This window comes from Mytilus californianus, unplaced genomic scaffold, assembly GCF_021869535.1.
Source record: "Mytilus californianus isolate M0D057914Y unplaced genomic scaffold, xbMytCali1.0.p SCAF_13, whole genome shotgun sequence".
In the NCBI taxonomy this organism is placed as follows: Eukaryota; Metazoa; Mollusca; class Bivalvia; order Mytilida; family Mytilidae; genus Mytilus; species Mytilus californianus.
This window is the reverse complement of record NW_026262615.1, coordinates 31,626,691-31,641,897: the sequence shown is the minus strand read 5'-3', so window position 1 is coordinate 31,641,897 and position 15,207 is coordinate 31,626,691. Positions and strand designations below refer to the sequence as shown.

General features: G+C 33.4%; 1 pseudogene; it reads right to left on the bottom strand.

Moving 5' to 3' along the window:
- Positions 1-247: 247 nt before the first annotated feature.
- On the bottom strand, positions 248-1,843 carry LOC127723922 (cartilage acidic protein 1-like; annotated as a pseudogene).
- Between the last annotated feature and the right edge of the window lie 13,364 nt (positions 1,844-15,207).

Sequence of the window (15,207 nt, the reverse complement as noted above, 5' to 3'; positions counted from 1 at the left end):
TTTTTTGTTTTTTTTTTGTTTGTTTGGTTTGGTTTCGCTTTAGCCCTAGCCCTTTTTCTGGAGTTAATCGAAACCTAAAAAATCCAATACAATAACTTTTTTTAATAACTGGTTTTAAACAAAACAAAAGTAAACACATGTCATTTGTGGTGAATAATTCGTACAGTGAAAAACTTAGTTCATTTTAAGTAATTGTGTTTATTCTACTTGTGGAATCGAATGAAGCAACACTTTATGATGAGAAACATCAAAGTTCTTTCTTAGATGAAGTTGAGACTGTTACATTAAATTTAGAATTGTCTTTTGAGATATCGGTTTTCGCGTAAATGTTTTCTAGAACTGGATGTTGTATGGTAATTAATTTATTAATTTCATTATCATTGAACTTTTTCGATATTTTTTCGCCATCTGTCCATGAAACTTCAACGGTAACCGCTTTATGCTTCCCAAGACCAAAATGTGCAACTGGTTCCATTTGGAATAGGTAGCCTGAACCGCCATCGATCACTTGTGTTAAGCGGACACCTGAACCCGTGTTGAGTGACACGAGCGCTCCTCGTGCTGGCGCACCGTACCGTGTCAGTGGTTTAACCCGCAGCCAGTTATTATGAAGAGTCTTTCCTTTTTCGCTGTGTAAACTGATAGAGGTTGTTTGCTACTTTCTCCATAAGATATCAGGAGATCTAAAACACCATCGCCATTCATATCTGTATAAGCGGCGCCTGTTCCATATCCCTCCATTTCAGTGGCCTCACCAACGTCTCATTTGTAATATTCGAGTCCAACAGACTTTTACACCATACAGATAATTTGTTTGTGGTTTGCTATCGGTCAAAATATTATCCATAAAAATATCAGTCTGCATATTATTATCGAAATCTGCAGCTAAAACAGTTCTTATTGCAGATGGTTGTTCAACAAATGCAGAGGCTACGTTTCTGAAATGTCTTTCTCCATTCTTACTTTTAGATTGTAAGAAAATTCGATGTTTGCCCTCCCAATTTCTGTTTACAATATCAAGAAGACCATCGTTGTTCAAATCTGCCAATGCGATACCGCGTCTATTTCCTTTCCGTCAAGTATCTCAGATTCTGCTGCAATATCGACAAAAGTCCCATTTACTAGGTTTTTGAATAGAACATTACACCAGGATTGCCAATCCATTCATTTCCTTCGTTCGCAAAGAAAATATCGGACAATCCGATATCATTTAAGATAGGACCTCGTCCACCTGTTGATTTTGATATCCCAGTTTCCTCTGCCACATTTCGTATAACTAGTACACCGCTCTCCCGATCAGTTAAGGGATTAAATTCATCCACCTCAAGTAAAGCAAAATTTCCTTTCCCGCCATGTGACACTGCTATTGAGTATTTTCCGCTCCCAAATCTATGAACGCACGCATAATTTTTAGCCTGAAAATTTGTGTTTATATTATCCAATAAAATATCCTCGTATTGCCCATTTTTCCATTTAAATAATTTGTCACTATAACTTGACAATCCCGAATACTCTTTATTGGTGTTCAAAAAATAAATTTCCTCACGACCGTCACCATCAATGTCACATGCGCAAACACAAATTGCTTGTCCCTTTGGGTCCACTAAGTTTTTATAAGGTGTATTTTGTTTGGCAATATTGTCCAAATATCCAGATTTTTTATTGTATTTTAGAACAAAATTCAAGCCAGAATTCCAGCAACAATCCATTCAAGGTCGCCGTCATTGTCAACATCGGAAACTGCCACTTCATAATTTAGCTGTTCAGTTTTAATTTTATATAACCAAGGAAGCTTTGTCAATATCCCGGTAACACAGTGGTTATATTCAGTTAATACAGTCATTAACAATGAAAAACATAATATTTTTTTTGCTTAAATAAGCCATTTTAGAAAGAATTGTCCCGCAGAATTTCCAATTCGCACTTAAATTCAATTTAAATCCTTTGACAAGAAATGAAAGTACAAAGCCAGTCGATTTTTAACACGTTGTTGTTTACACTGGAAATTGTAATTTTACAAGTGCCACATACTAAAATAACATCTACAACCCCTTCTATTTATACGGATTTTAGTGATGCATGAAAACGACCGACAGGTTATTTAAGGTATTTTCTGTGTAAGAATATGAACAATTATATATCATAAGTTTTAACAGAAACCCAACCACAATGCAATCAAATTTTAAAGAAACGTACAGGATAGTAGTCTCAGATACAGGTAAACATAACTTTGCAATGGTCTTTCACAGTCGACAATAAAAAAAACATAGCATCAGTTTTATCGCATCGTGTCTACAAAAGTTGTAAGTTCAATAGTAACCCCCCCCCCCCCCCCAAAAAAAAAAAAAAAAAAAATATGCAAGGAGATTCATTTTCCATATAATGAAATTGGTTACATTGATTAAAAGCCAAAAAGGAGAACATTTATAATCGCAATTTACATATAATAACATAATTTGATTTTTCAAATACACTGTATTTCAAAAAACATATGTTCACCCAAAATGTCAAAAAGTTAATTTTAAATTTGAACCAACACGAGCTATAATTAAAATGTCGAAGATATTGAGAACCTTACAAAAATCGGACTTCTGGTACTCAATACTCATGCCATTTAGAAATCTGGTGCCAAATTTTAAATCAATATCGCTTAATGAATCCTACCAATTGTTCACTAACACGGTATCACTTTCAGAATGACCTTGGAAGAATTTGTGAATGATTTTTTTCTCATAAACTAATGACATATGGTAATATAAGTGTACACAACAATATTATTGTACAGTGCATGTGTAAAAGAATGTTATACATTAACTAGGAGGAGATACTTGCACATTAACAGCTTTAATATATCGACATTTTTTTTTAAACTTTAATATTACTTGAGGAAAATAGTTTACAGAATTTAAAAGGGGCATTAGCTACGAGATATAAAAGAAAATAAATTATGATTTTTTTTTGCTCAATCATTAATGAAAGTGATAAAGTGAAATAATAATTCGCTTTCGGCAGCCAATTTGGTTCAGTTTTGTCAAAATAAGCTAAGAAACATCGCTGATGAATTATTCACTTGCACGTGAATAGTTCGACCTCATTGAATCCGTATTCATATTCATGTGACCTTTAATTTAACCCCTTAGGTGGGGATGGGTTACAAATGTATTCAGATATTAAAAGGAAAAGAATGTCAACATTGAAAATGAAACAAGAATGAAACATTTGGTTGAGTGAATCGATCCACAAAAAAAATCATTCCTATACCTGGGCAAAATGGCCAGCTGAGCTTTTCTCATCACTTGGCGTCTATCGTTCGTTAACTTTTACAAAAATCTTCTTCTATGAAACTACTGGGCCAAATTTAACCAAACTTGGCCACACTCATCACTAAGGTATCTTGTTAAAAAAAATGTGTCCGATGTCCCAGCCTCCCAACCAACATGGCAGACATGGCTAAAAATAGAACATAGGGGTAAATTGCAAATTTTGTCTATTATCTTGAAAACTGCTATTAATAGAGAAAATCTGACGACGGTAGAATTGTTGAGAATGATGAGATCTACATATTATCTTTATGCATCAAAACTATCCGACGACTTCTTATAGGAGTTATTACCCTTTAATGCCGAATTTTACCATTCAAGAGAATTTTAATTTTAATTTTTAAAGTTTTTTTTATTTTTTGTTTTTTAAATTATTTTGATAAACACTCAATTCATCAGACATCGATATTCGTTTGACATATCCTTCTCATTTATTTTTTGGGGTCAATTCTCAAAGTTTACTATTGTCTTTAAAATCTGTAGTATTCATTCATTTTCAAACTTTTATCGTTAAATTTTAATATCAAGTCGTTAGAGCCTTGAAATACACAGACACACCTGTGACATGTATACTTTAACAACAAAAACATTTTGAAAATGTCACATAACCTCAGGAAACTGTCATCATCGTGATCCGCGTACGTGCAAGTTTTCAAGGATATTGATAAATCTAGCAATTTTTTCAATTTCTGAAAACTGCAATTGTCGGGGTCAACTCATGTACGATCTTAATAAAAAGGTCGGTAAACCCAATTTTAAACACAAATCTAGCAAAACTCAGGAGAATGGCGAGTCTTTTAGCAGACGTTCCACGGATGGTGATTGGGGGTATAATAATAAATGCTTTATCATTAATTTTCCATGTAATAGGATTTTCTACTACTTATTGGTACAAACCAGAAGATACAGGTCACTTTGGATTATGGAAGACGTGTGGTCAAGCACAAAAGTGAGTACCAGAAATATGTATTGATATTGAAGGTATTGATTTTTAATCTTTTGTTTTCTTAATCTAAAAAAGAACTTGAGGGCTTGTTTTCTTTTCTGGGGAAAACAATATTTAACTTTAACAATAAAAACAAACAACATATAACTACAGGAATAACACTTTATTCAATCAATATTTTTTTTACGTTTTTTTTTGTTTTCGATAATTTTCAACAGAACAAATAATTTTTCCCTCCCCTTCTGAAACAATTTTTTCAAAAGGAAAGTTTAAGGGCATGTGGACCATTTGATTTAAAGGTTTTATATTTTGATTTTTTTGGGGAGGATTAACCCCTACATTTTAACCTGTTTCGATGCGGGCTTATATATTTCGCGCGAAAAATTTATTTTCACCTTTGTACGTAATAACAATCTGCCATTTTCGTGTCAACAACAAACAACAAATACTTTATTTTCCTCAGACACAGACGTGTACAAAAGGTCAATTCATACAAAATATACATAATAGACAGCAGAGGTTAGTGTATAAAAGCACGTGATTTTCATGACAGAGATATAAATTTTCATATCGCCTTGGGAAAGATTTGTTTTTTAGTTCTTACCAGGCTAGCACATTTGTATATATATTTTCAAAATCCCACACCCTGAAAATCACATAGTCGTTCCCTTACATAACTTGTCTAGGAATGTGTTATATTTAAGGAAGTATACAAGCACCACGTTATTTAACAAACCTTTTTGTAATTATTCAAATTTTGCACTGTTTTGTATAATTTGCTGCAGTACACACTGTGTGTTACACAAAGGCTTTTTGATTAACCTATATACGTACATGTGAATGAATTGTTGTGGTCGGATTTACATAGTGGTTTACAGACCCGAGGGCGATTTAAAAAAGGGGTAAAAAAATGGGGATGTGAGATATAGGGGGTAAACATATTGGCGATGTGAGAGATAGGGGATAAAAAAAAGTGGGGATGTTGGATATTTGGAGTAAAAATGTGGGATCTGGGAAAAAGAAAGAAAATAGTAGGGAGTGGGAAGAAATTACAGAACGCGGGATTTGGGGAATGAGCACCGACGTGTCACCCTCAGTTATTCTTGTGTCAATAAGGACCAATTTCCACATAATTATACTTCTAGCATGAAACTTGTCACATGAAGAAAAACAAATATTCACATCTATGTATGACTTAACCAAAATTATTGTTAAATGGGGATATTTATATTCATATATTCATTGATATTCACAACAGGGGCTCAATGCATGCAATGCTGACATTTTATTGGACGAAAGACGAATTATTTGATTCCGTCATATGCTTTCATTTCGTATGAAACCAACCCATGCCATATGAAAGCAACACAAGATTACCAGCTCTGCATTCCATTATTCAACACAATTGTTTCGAATTATTCATGTACTTTGTGCAAGCTTTTATAAAAGTGTACTAATTAAAAACAAATTGATGACAACATATCTTGAAATATGATTAATTTATTTAAATGTATAACCATAAGTTATCATCCCATGATAAAGATGATTGCAATTTGCTAAATATTTTACAAGTTGCATTGTATATACTTTGAATTCGACATCTTCATAAGCCAATCAAAATTATGGATTCTAACGAGACATACATGTAATGCAATTATTGTATTATAACACTGGACACTTTTAATTTGCAAAACACTCATTTGCAAATCCGCCGCCGCCTCTCCTTAGAGCTACAGTGTCATGTTTATAACCAAAATGTGCGGAATTACATGGGATTCAATAAATTCATTGCTTTTCTGCTGTTATTATTTAATATATTTTGCAATTTGATATAGAAAAACATGGGATTTTCAATATCTCATGGGACAGGGCAAAATCCCATGGGATTGACCATTATTCCATAGGATTTTGGATAAATCCCATGGGATTGTTTTGGGTCTCATGGGATAATTGTAGTCCCATGGGATATTTGTTGTCCCATGGGACAACAAAATTCTATGGGACTATATATATCTCATGGATATTTAATATCCCATGGGATGATTGATTTCCTTTAAACGTCAATGAAATTAAGTACAGTGTTTTTTGTGTGTTTTAGTTATAAATGTCCTAGTATTGTTTCTATGGTTGATGAATCTTTTTAGTTGAATATCTTTTTTTCCTTGTATATGTTAATGCAATATATTGATCTATAACTGTTCAACACTGAACATATAAACAACAAAGCAGATAATGTAAGTATCAATATATGTTTATTTATGAATTCTAGAATACTTTTTTTGAAACAAAATTATTTCACATTTGAAATAAATGAAAACATTTAAACTCTACTATTAGACTTAACATAGCTATTTACATCAATTAATTTTTTTCAGGATATCCCTCCACCCAAAATATTAATAGTTTCTTTTCATCAAGCATTGTGTGATCGTAATGTATAGTCCCCTTTTTGGCCATACAGCACAGAACATTGTCTTTATTATGGTTTCAATATCTATTGGTATCTAATAGAACTTCAATTAATTGACTGATGAAAATAATAACTGATCTGACTTTTGTCTTTGAATTTGTTCTGGTCTTGTTTCTGTGTTTTCTCCCTTTATTCTAAGTGATGCATTTCAATCATTCTGAAAAAGAACCAATAAAATCCTAAGTTATGGAAAATAAAAACATTTGGCATACATGTAGCAAGAACATATCATTTTCAACAAAAATAGCTATGCGGTATGGATTTTTCTGATTGTTAAAGGTCGTCCAGTGTCAACAGTTGCTTACCTCCTACATCATTTGGTATCTGGTGGAGATTTGTCAAACTAGCAATTATAGCACATCTTCTTATTTTAATATTATATAACAATCAATTTATGTATTCTTCTCTATAACATTTAGGTATTTTTCCCAGTTATATATATATAGATCAATGTTAAAACTTTAGGCAATTACAATAACATTCCATTTTTCACAAGAATTTGCAATATATACAAAATGCCAACAACAGAAACAGCAATACTTTGAGCTTCTGTAAGAGTTCAACTTCTGTTTTATTTCAATGAGAAAATACCTTGAACTCTTTGGAAGTAGAACATTGATACAAAAACATAATATTTTATTTTTTTTTATTTTTGTGTTGTTCGGTTGCTGTCTCATTTTTAAATATGTTTATACATTCATCCTAAATTGTATTTTTTTAAATATTACTTATTAATAGTAAAAATGTGATATTTTTGATTTTGATAATCTCAAAACATTATTATTCTATCAAATAACTTACTTCCAACTTCACAAAACACCAATATGTCAGATATTAATTTTAATTTATGTATTAACATGATTAAAAAGCAGTTGTCAGGATGTCATGCAAAAATCCAACTATTATTAAACATTGACAAAAACTCCATACTAAGCGACAGTACAGGACACCATGCCTGGCGAACACTAGCATGTGTCAATGTTTAGTCAATTATGTAATCAGGCTAAAAATCTTAGTTTGGCATTGAATTTAAAAGTTCACCACATATTGAAATTGTGCACGAAATTCAATTTCATTGTAAGCTATGTCCCTTTAACTTTAAACTTTAACCTAAGAATGTACTATAATTTCACATTATGACATTTCTATATGTTCAGTGATCCATGAAGTCAGGGAAAAAAAAGTTATGTAAAATGTAAAAAAAAAATACATCATATGAACATAAGTACTAAATTTTAAATATATACATGTAAAACCACAAGTGACTAACTGACGTTCATGGTGAACTGTAACCAAAAACTATAAACGGATACAATTCAGAAAAAGGACTGGACAGATGGATGCACAAAAACTATCAAAATAGGGCATAAAACTTACCGAACAAGATGAGTTTCACTTATCCTTCAGAAGCAGGAAAATTGAAGTGTTTCTTTTCCTTTTCTGCCCTCCATGATATAAACTTTTAATGCATTCATTTGTACTTCAGCGTATCCACATTTTTACTTTTGAACTGCATTGTTCTTTTCATCTTGCTGACAACCTAAACATAAAAAAATGATCAACACATAATTCTAAATCAAACTTATTTATTTATTAAGGAATGACTCCTTTGTCTTTTGTAAGGGCAAGTTTTTTTTTGTTGGTACAAACAATTTTTTTCCAACTTTAATCAAAGTAATGATGTACTGTTAACTCAGATGAAATCAAGATCTGATGTCTGGCGAAAACATGGCAAAAAAAAAAATGACGTAATACTAACATTAAGATCTTGTCAAATATATAGCATAGATACCTCTTATTTTTGAAGACCACATGTCTACTGCATGAGTGTATGCATTTGTACATGCAAATTAATATAAACGATTGATTCCGACGACTTTAAAAACAAAGGGGTAGTGCCATTATCCCCTGAATTAATTTTGTCAATCTTTAACATGTTTAATTAGCATGATTAATGTAACAGTTTCACAGCTCCATGTGTACACTTTGAGAATCTTACAATACCATATATTCAGAAATTATTGCGAGGTTTTTATTAATGCCAATAATGCAACTGAGAGCTGTATTGCATTCTTATATCTGATACATATACCTTATATGTATGCAGATTTTCCTGAAATCACAATAATCCATCTCGCATTTTTGTCCATTATTCAAAATCAGCAATAATAAATGCACACAAAAATTTACAGTATTAAGGCTTTTTTTAAATTCTTAACAGTTGCCCAAATTATAAACGTCAGACCGTTAATATCTTGTTTGATTTATTTTACATTTGTCATTTCAAGGCCTTTAAGCCGCCTTTTATAGCTTGCTAGATTGTATGGCTTTTGCTCATTGTTGACAGTCATACCGTTACCTTATAATACATAACTTGTGCATCATTTGGTCTCTTGTGGGGATAGGCCTACTGAAGATGGTCAAACTGGAAATTTGCCGGATTATCATGATCATGAGTATTTATCCAAAAATGTAGAAGAAAGACATTCATAACTAAAACCAAAGTTATATTGAAATTAAAGATGTAAATTGTCTGTTACATGTTAATTGTTATTTCATTTTGTTTAGTGAGGTATTGGTGACCTGACGAAATTTATAAGCATGACCTTTTGACCTATACTATAGTAGTTACCCTACTGGAGTTTGAATCCGGATCCGTTCGCCCTGATTCACGATCGCCCTTAATTATTTGTTAGCCTTAATATCTGTTTGCCCTGGGTCCATTCGCCCTGATTTTAAATTTTATTTTTTATCTTGAAGTATAATATTTATTTTTGAATAGAGTATGGTTAAGTTTGTAGAATTTTTGCTGAATATTTATGTTGTATTGATACTACCAGATAATTTAAATTATTTTCCTTTGATTTGCACTGTCATGACTGTAGAATATAGGTATAAAGTATCTAATATAAAACAACTGAAGACCATTTTAACTGCATGTATCTTCTTTATTGATAACAATTTCTTGAGTTTTTCTCATTCAGGGGCAGATCCAGCCATTTTTCAAAAAGGAGGGGGTTCCCAACCAAGAATAAAAGGGGGTTCAAACCATATGTCCCCTTTCAAATGCATTGATCGTCCAAAAAAAAAATGGGGGGGGGGGGAGGGGGGGGGGTCTCAACCCCAGAGACCACCCCGCTCGATCCTCCACTGTCATTTATATTATCCGGATATATATAGATGTTATTTTTGTCACTTAGGAATGGTTCAAATTCCTCAATAATTCTAGACAGTCAATCACAAATATATGAATAAATTTATTTAACCTATATATAGTAGGTCAAAAAGGCTCAATAAGTACAAATGGACTATCTTGGGTTCCTTGTAGTGATTTTATTCACACTGCATAGTATTATTAAACCCTACAACATATATAACAACAATACTTACACATTACATAGACAACACATATCAACATAAAACAGACTTATAGACAAAGGGGAATAAGTCAAATATATTCCAATGCTATTAATTCTCAATCTTATATAGAAATGAAATGCACAAATAACGTCTCATAATTATGTGCTCTAAAGTATTATAAATAAGCATAAGCACTAGCAATCTCAATGATAGTGTTCCGACAAATTACATATAAACACTATAAGACTATACAGTTACAAAATAGAGAAGACAATCACAAACTAAAACATGTAAAACATTCCTTACCATATATGTGGTATATGGGTCATGCATGGAACCGTCTACTTGAAATCTATATTATAACCAATTCTATATCATAACCTGAATAAAATAAATATAACATTCATAAGTCCACTGACCTGAGCATTACTCTTACATCAATCAAAACACAATGTACTCAATAAAATGTCTATCTTACTAATCTTAGTATAAGATCTCTGTACAAATGTACTTTTAAATGTATATAATATTATGAAGTTTATATACTGTTTTAAATGATTTATACTACTTGACATTTACCAAATATGTTTTACTAATAAAGGTTTATATTTTAATATGTGTGTTATTAATTTTAATCACTTCTTCTGCATACTCTCATTCAACTCATTCATTCGTCTTTTATTCAATATGTTAAACATCAATATATTAGTTCTTGTTAGAAAAAAGAATATAACTAACCTGTAGAAATGAATAATGAATTCCAACAGAAGTATGAAATATATATATACTCTCTAATATCAAATATTGTCAAAATGTCACCAAGACTTAAGAAAACAGGTAAGTAACAATACTGTCACTAGAAAATTAAATGGTAACAAAGGAATCAACGGAGAATACCTAATCAACTCACAAGTGACCAATAGAATGACCAGTACTTTCCCTCCAAAAACTGAATGAGGTTCAGTACAGGAAAATGACTGAGGTCCAATATAGGAAAGTATGAAACTGAATACTAAAGATTCAAAATCATAGCTGTATCAAATATAATAAGCAAAGTAACTAAATATATGACTAAAACTATATTAGCTAATACTAATCATATTTGATTACCAATCAAATATGACTCTGGCACACACTCCCACTCAGTGTAAAATGACGTCTCTATCATTTTAAAGGAGTATAATCTGAAACAAACTAGAGTACAATCATTAAGTTAATATAAAAAAAAATAGAAATATCACAAAATACTATAAAACCATATCAATCCTTAGTGATCACTGACAATAAAGCCTCCCCTACCTGTCTCTCCAATCCAGTAAATACTGTTATCCTCTATCTGCATATGCATATAAATGTTGGTTGTATCCAAAACATCTGTTGTTACTGCTAATGTAGCAACATGAGGTGATGATATGACTCCGCAGATGGCCTTGATCGAATCCTTGGATATAACTGTTCCCTCATCTGGTTTTGGTAATCTTGATAATGCATCTGCATCTGCGTTGTTCTTTCCTGGACGATATGTGACGTCAAAATCATATTCAGCTAACGATGATAACCATCTGTGTCCTGTTGAGTATAACTTTGCAGTGGTCAGTACATATGTTAACGGGTTGTTATCTGTACGTACACGGAAAGGATGTCCATAGAAGTAATCTTGAAACTTGTCCGTGACTGCCCACTTCAAGGCTAGAAATTCCATCTTTTGAGCTGGATAATGTCTCTCGGCTTTAGTCAATTCTCGACTAGCATATGCAATGACCTGCTGATGACCTTCATGTTCCTAATATAACACTGCTCCTAATCCTAGACTACTGGCATCTGTATGCAACTCAAATGACTTCTGATGGTCCACATAACCAAGTATTGGAGCTGATTCAAGTCTCTCCTTCAATTCCTTGAATGCCTTTTATTCCTTGTCTCCCCAAGTCCAAGCTTTCTGTTTCTTCTAATTCTTTTTCCCTTCTTTGCTTTTGGTGTTGGCATTAAATCGGTAAGTGGTCTCGCAACCTGGCTGAAATGGTGGATAAACCTTCGATAATATCCAGCAAAACCAATAAACCTCCTTACTTCTTCCGGTGTTGTTGGAGTTGGCCAAGTGTGTATACGATCCATCTTCGCTGGATCTGTCTCGACACTTTTCTCAGAAACTATATGGCCTATGTACTTCACTCGTGATTGGAAGAATGCACACTTTGATGGCAATAACTTCAAATTAGCTTCTCTGATTCATTCGAAGACTTGATCCAAACGTTCTAGATGTTCTTTATATGTCTTTGAAAAAATTATGACATCATCAATAAATATACAGCAGATGCTCATGTGTAAATCATGGAGACAGTCTTGCATCAACCGTTAGTAGGTTGCTGGAGAGTTGGTGATACCGAATGGCATGCGGTTATACTCATATAATCCTAATGGACCAACTGTAAAGGCTGTCCTCTCCTTGTGTTCTTCTAATATCTCTATCTGATGATATCCAGATTTCATATCGATGACTGTAAAGTATCGGTTTCCTGCCAGACAATCTAATATATCTTCTATGCGAGGCAAAGCGTAGGCATCTTTTTTCGTCTTAATGTTGAGGGAGCGAAAATCCACACACAGTCTCAGAGAGTTGTCCTTCTTGCGTACTACTACCAAGTTAGATGAGTATGAACTAAATGACTTCCTGATAATACCAGCTCTAAGTAGTTGATGGATGTGACCTTTAACCTCCTCAAACATAGATGGTGGTATCCTTCTGTAGCGTTGTTTAAATGGTGTTGAATCATCAAGTTCTATTCGATGTTTAACCATGTGAGTGTGTTCAACAGCAATATCGCTCTTCGAGAAGATGTCATTGTAGGATGTAATAAAATCTTTTCCTCTTTGAAGTTCATCAGTTGACAGGTTATGCTCAGCAATCTCAACTTGATCTAACAATGGTGTTGTGAAGTCATCTATATCTTTGTCTGGCTGATCTTGTATAGAAACAGGTTGAATTTCAGCAATGAAGCATTTAGGTGGAATGGTGACTGTTCTAGTAGTTACGTTACTGATGTTGACATCTATACGGTTGTGAATTCCATGATGGTAATCTACCAAAGATGGAGTGATATCTAAATCTGACGGCATGACATAATGTGAAGTTTGTTGTACTATGGCTGCTGATGTATGGTAAGGTAATCCTTTGTCGACGTAACCTGATATTCGTATGTTGCTGTTTAGTGGTATTAGTATAGTCTTTGTCTCAGCGCTTTTTATGACAGCTATTCTGTTATCGTTCTTCTTTAATTCCTTCTCTCGTAATGTTATACATCTAAATGATGTGTACCATGGTGTTGTAAGCCTTGCTAATTGAAGAAACTTGCATCCATGTTGTTCCTTACAAAGTTCAATGCTGTGACTAAGGGTGTTAGTTCCTAACAAGAGTGGTACGTTGTTGTTGTAATCGCTGTCTGGTACGATAAGTAATATACATGGTATATCCTGTTGTAATTCGTGTATATGCAACTCTGTCTCTATGTATCCAATGTATGGTAAAGCTTTCCCATCTGCACATTCAAGCTTTATAAGTTGGTTAAATTCTTTCAAGGGTAAGTGCGATAAATACTGCTGGTAAAAGTTGGTACTGATTGTAGATACAGTTGATCCTGTATCTAGGAGTGCTGTTGTTTCAATTCTTACTTTGGCTTCTGTTGGTATTCCACAAAGTCCAGGTATTTTATTTGATGTTAAGTTGTTGCATATTTGCTTATGTTCCAAAGGGCTACTGTCTTTCCTCTCGTCTACGACCTGCCCCGTGGTGTAGACTGGTTGGTGTTTAAAGCCTTGTATTGGTCTGGCATATTCACACATCCTCTTACCATGTGACCTTCCTGTCCACAACGTCTGCAATATATAGTTCTACTTGGCTCTTGTGTGTTCTGATTACCAGTATAGTTGTTTCCTTGATATCCTCCACGATCGTTATATCCTCCAAGGTCGTTATATCCTCCACGATAGTTTCCTCGGTTGTATATATTACCTCTGTAGCTGTTATTACCTCGATATCCATTACCTCTATAACTTCTATTTCCACCTCGAAAACTGTATTGGCTAGGTTGCTGTTGCTGACGTTGTTGATTTCCTCCTGATTCCAGTCTATCAAGTCTAGTAGAAATAGCCTTTAACATTCCCTTCATTTCATCATCATCATCATCATCATCATCATCCTTCTCTAACTTAGCAATAGCCTTCTTTGATGTACCCTTGGTAGGTTTAGGTGGTTCATCCAACAGGTTGTTTTTCTCAATTTTCCTCAAAACTATCCTCAATGTATCAAAAGTGGTGTATTTTCCTTTTCATAATGGCTGATGGCTTTTAAATCATGTCGTAGACCTTTCCAGAGCATGTCGTGCAACATTTCATCTGCATCGTGTCTCTTGACTTGGTTTGTTTGTATGGTCTTTTCCAATATATCCTCCAGTCGAAAACTCCATGCGGTAATGTTCTCGTCCTCCTTCTGGGTAGCGTTGTAAAATTCCCTCATCACATATTCCTTTTCCTCAACAACTCCAAACACGCTATCCATCTTCTCAATGAATTGAGTGAGATTGGCTTCAGGTCCAAGACGCATGACGCCTTTTCCTGCATGTCCCCTCAATGATATCTTTACGGACTGCATAATAGATTCCTTGCTATGAGTATTGTCGTTGATTTAGCAAACCAGTTCATATCTCCAAAGGTCATATGTACTCTCTCCATTACCAGGGGTATCCTTTCCAGAAAATGTTGGTAATCTTGGCGAGTTGATGTTTGTTGAAATATCCTTTGTTTGTTTAACTTCCGGCTTAACATCTGCATGTGTCTCTTCCTTTCCTTTTGGTAATATGCTCCTTATTAAAGCTCGCAATTTTAGTGATAATTCTTCTATTGGTTTATCTTCAACATCCTTTAACTTCTGTACGAGATCCTCATATTCGGCCATGTTGATTTTATATCCTGACTACTATTAAATAATAAATCTAAAAAAAAAAAATAGCTGAGTACTAAAGTACTACTATGCAAACACCAATTGGCGTAAATGACGAAGTAAATACTATTTACTGAGTAAACAAACACCTACAGGTGTAAATCACGAATAAAAA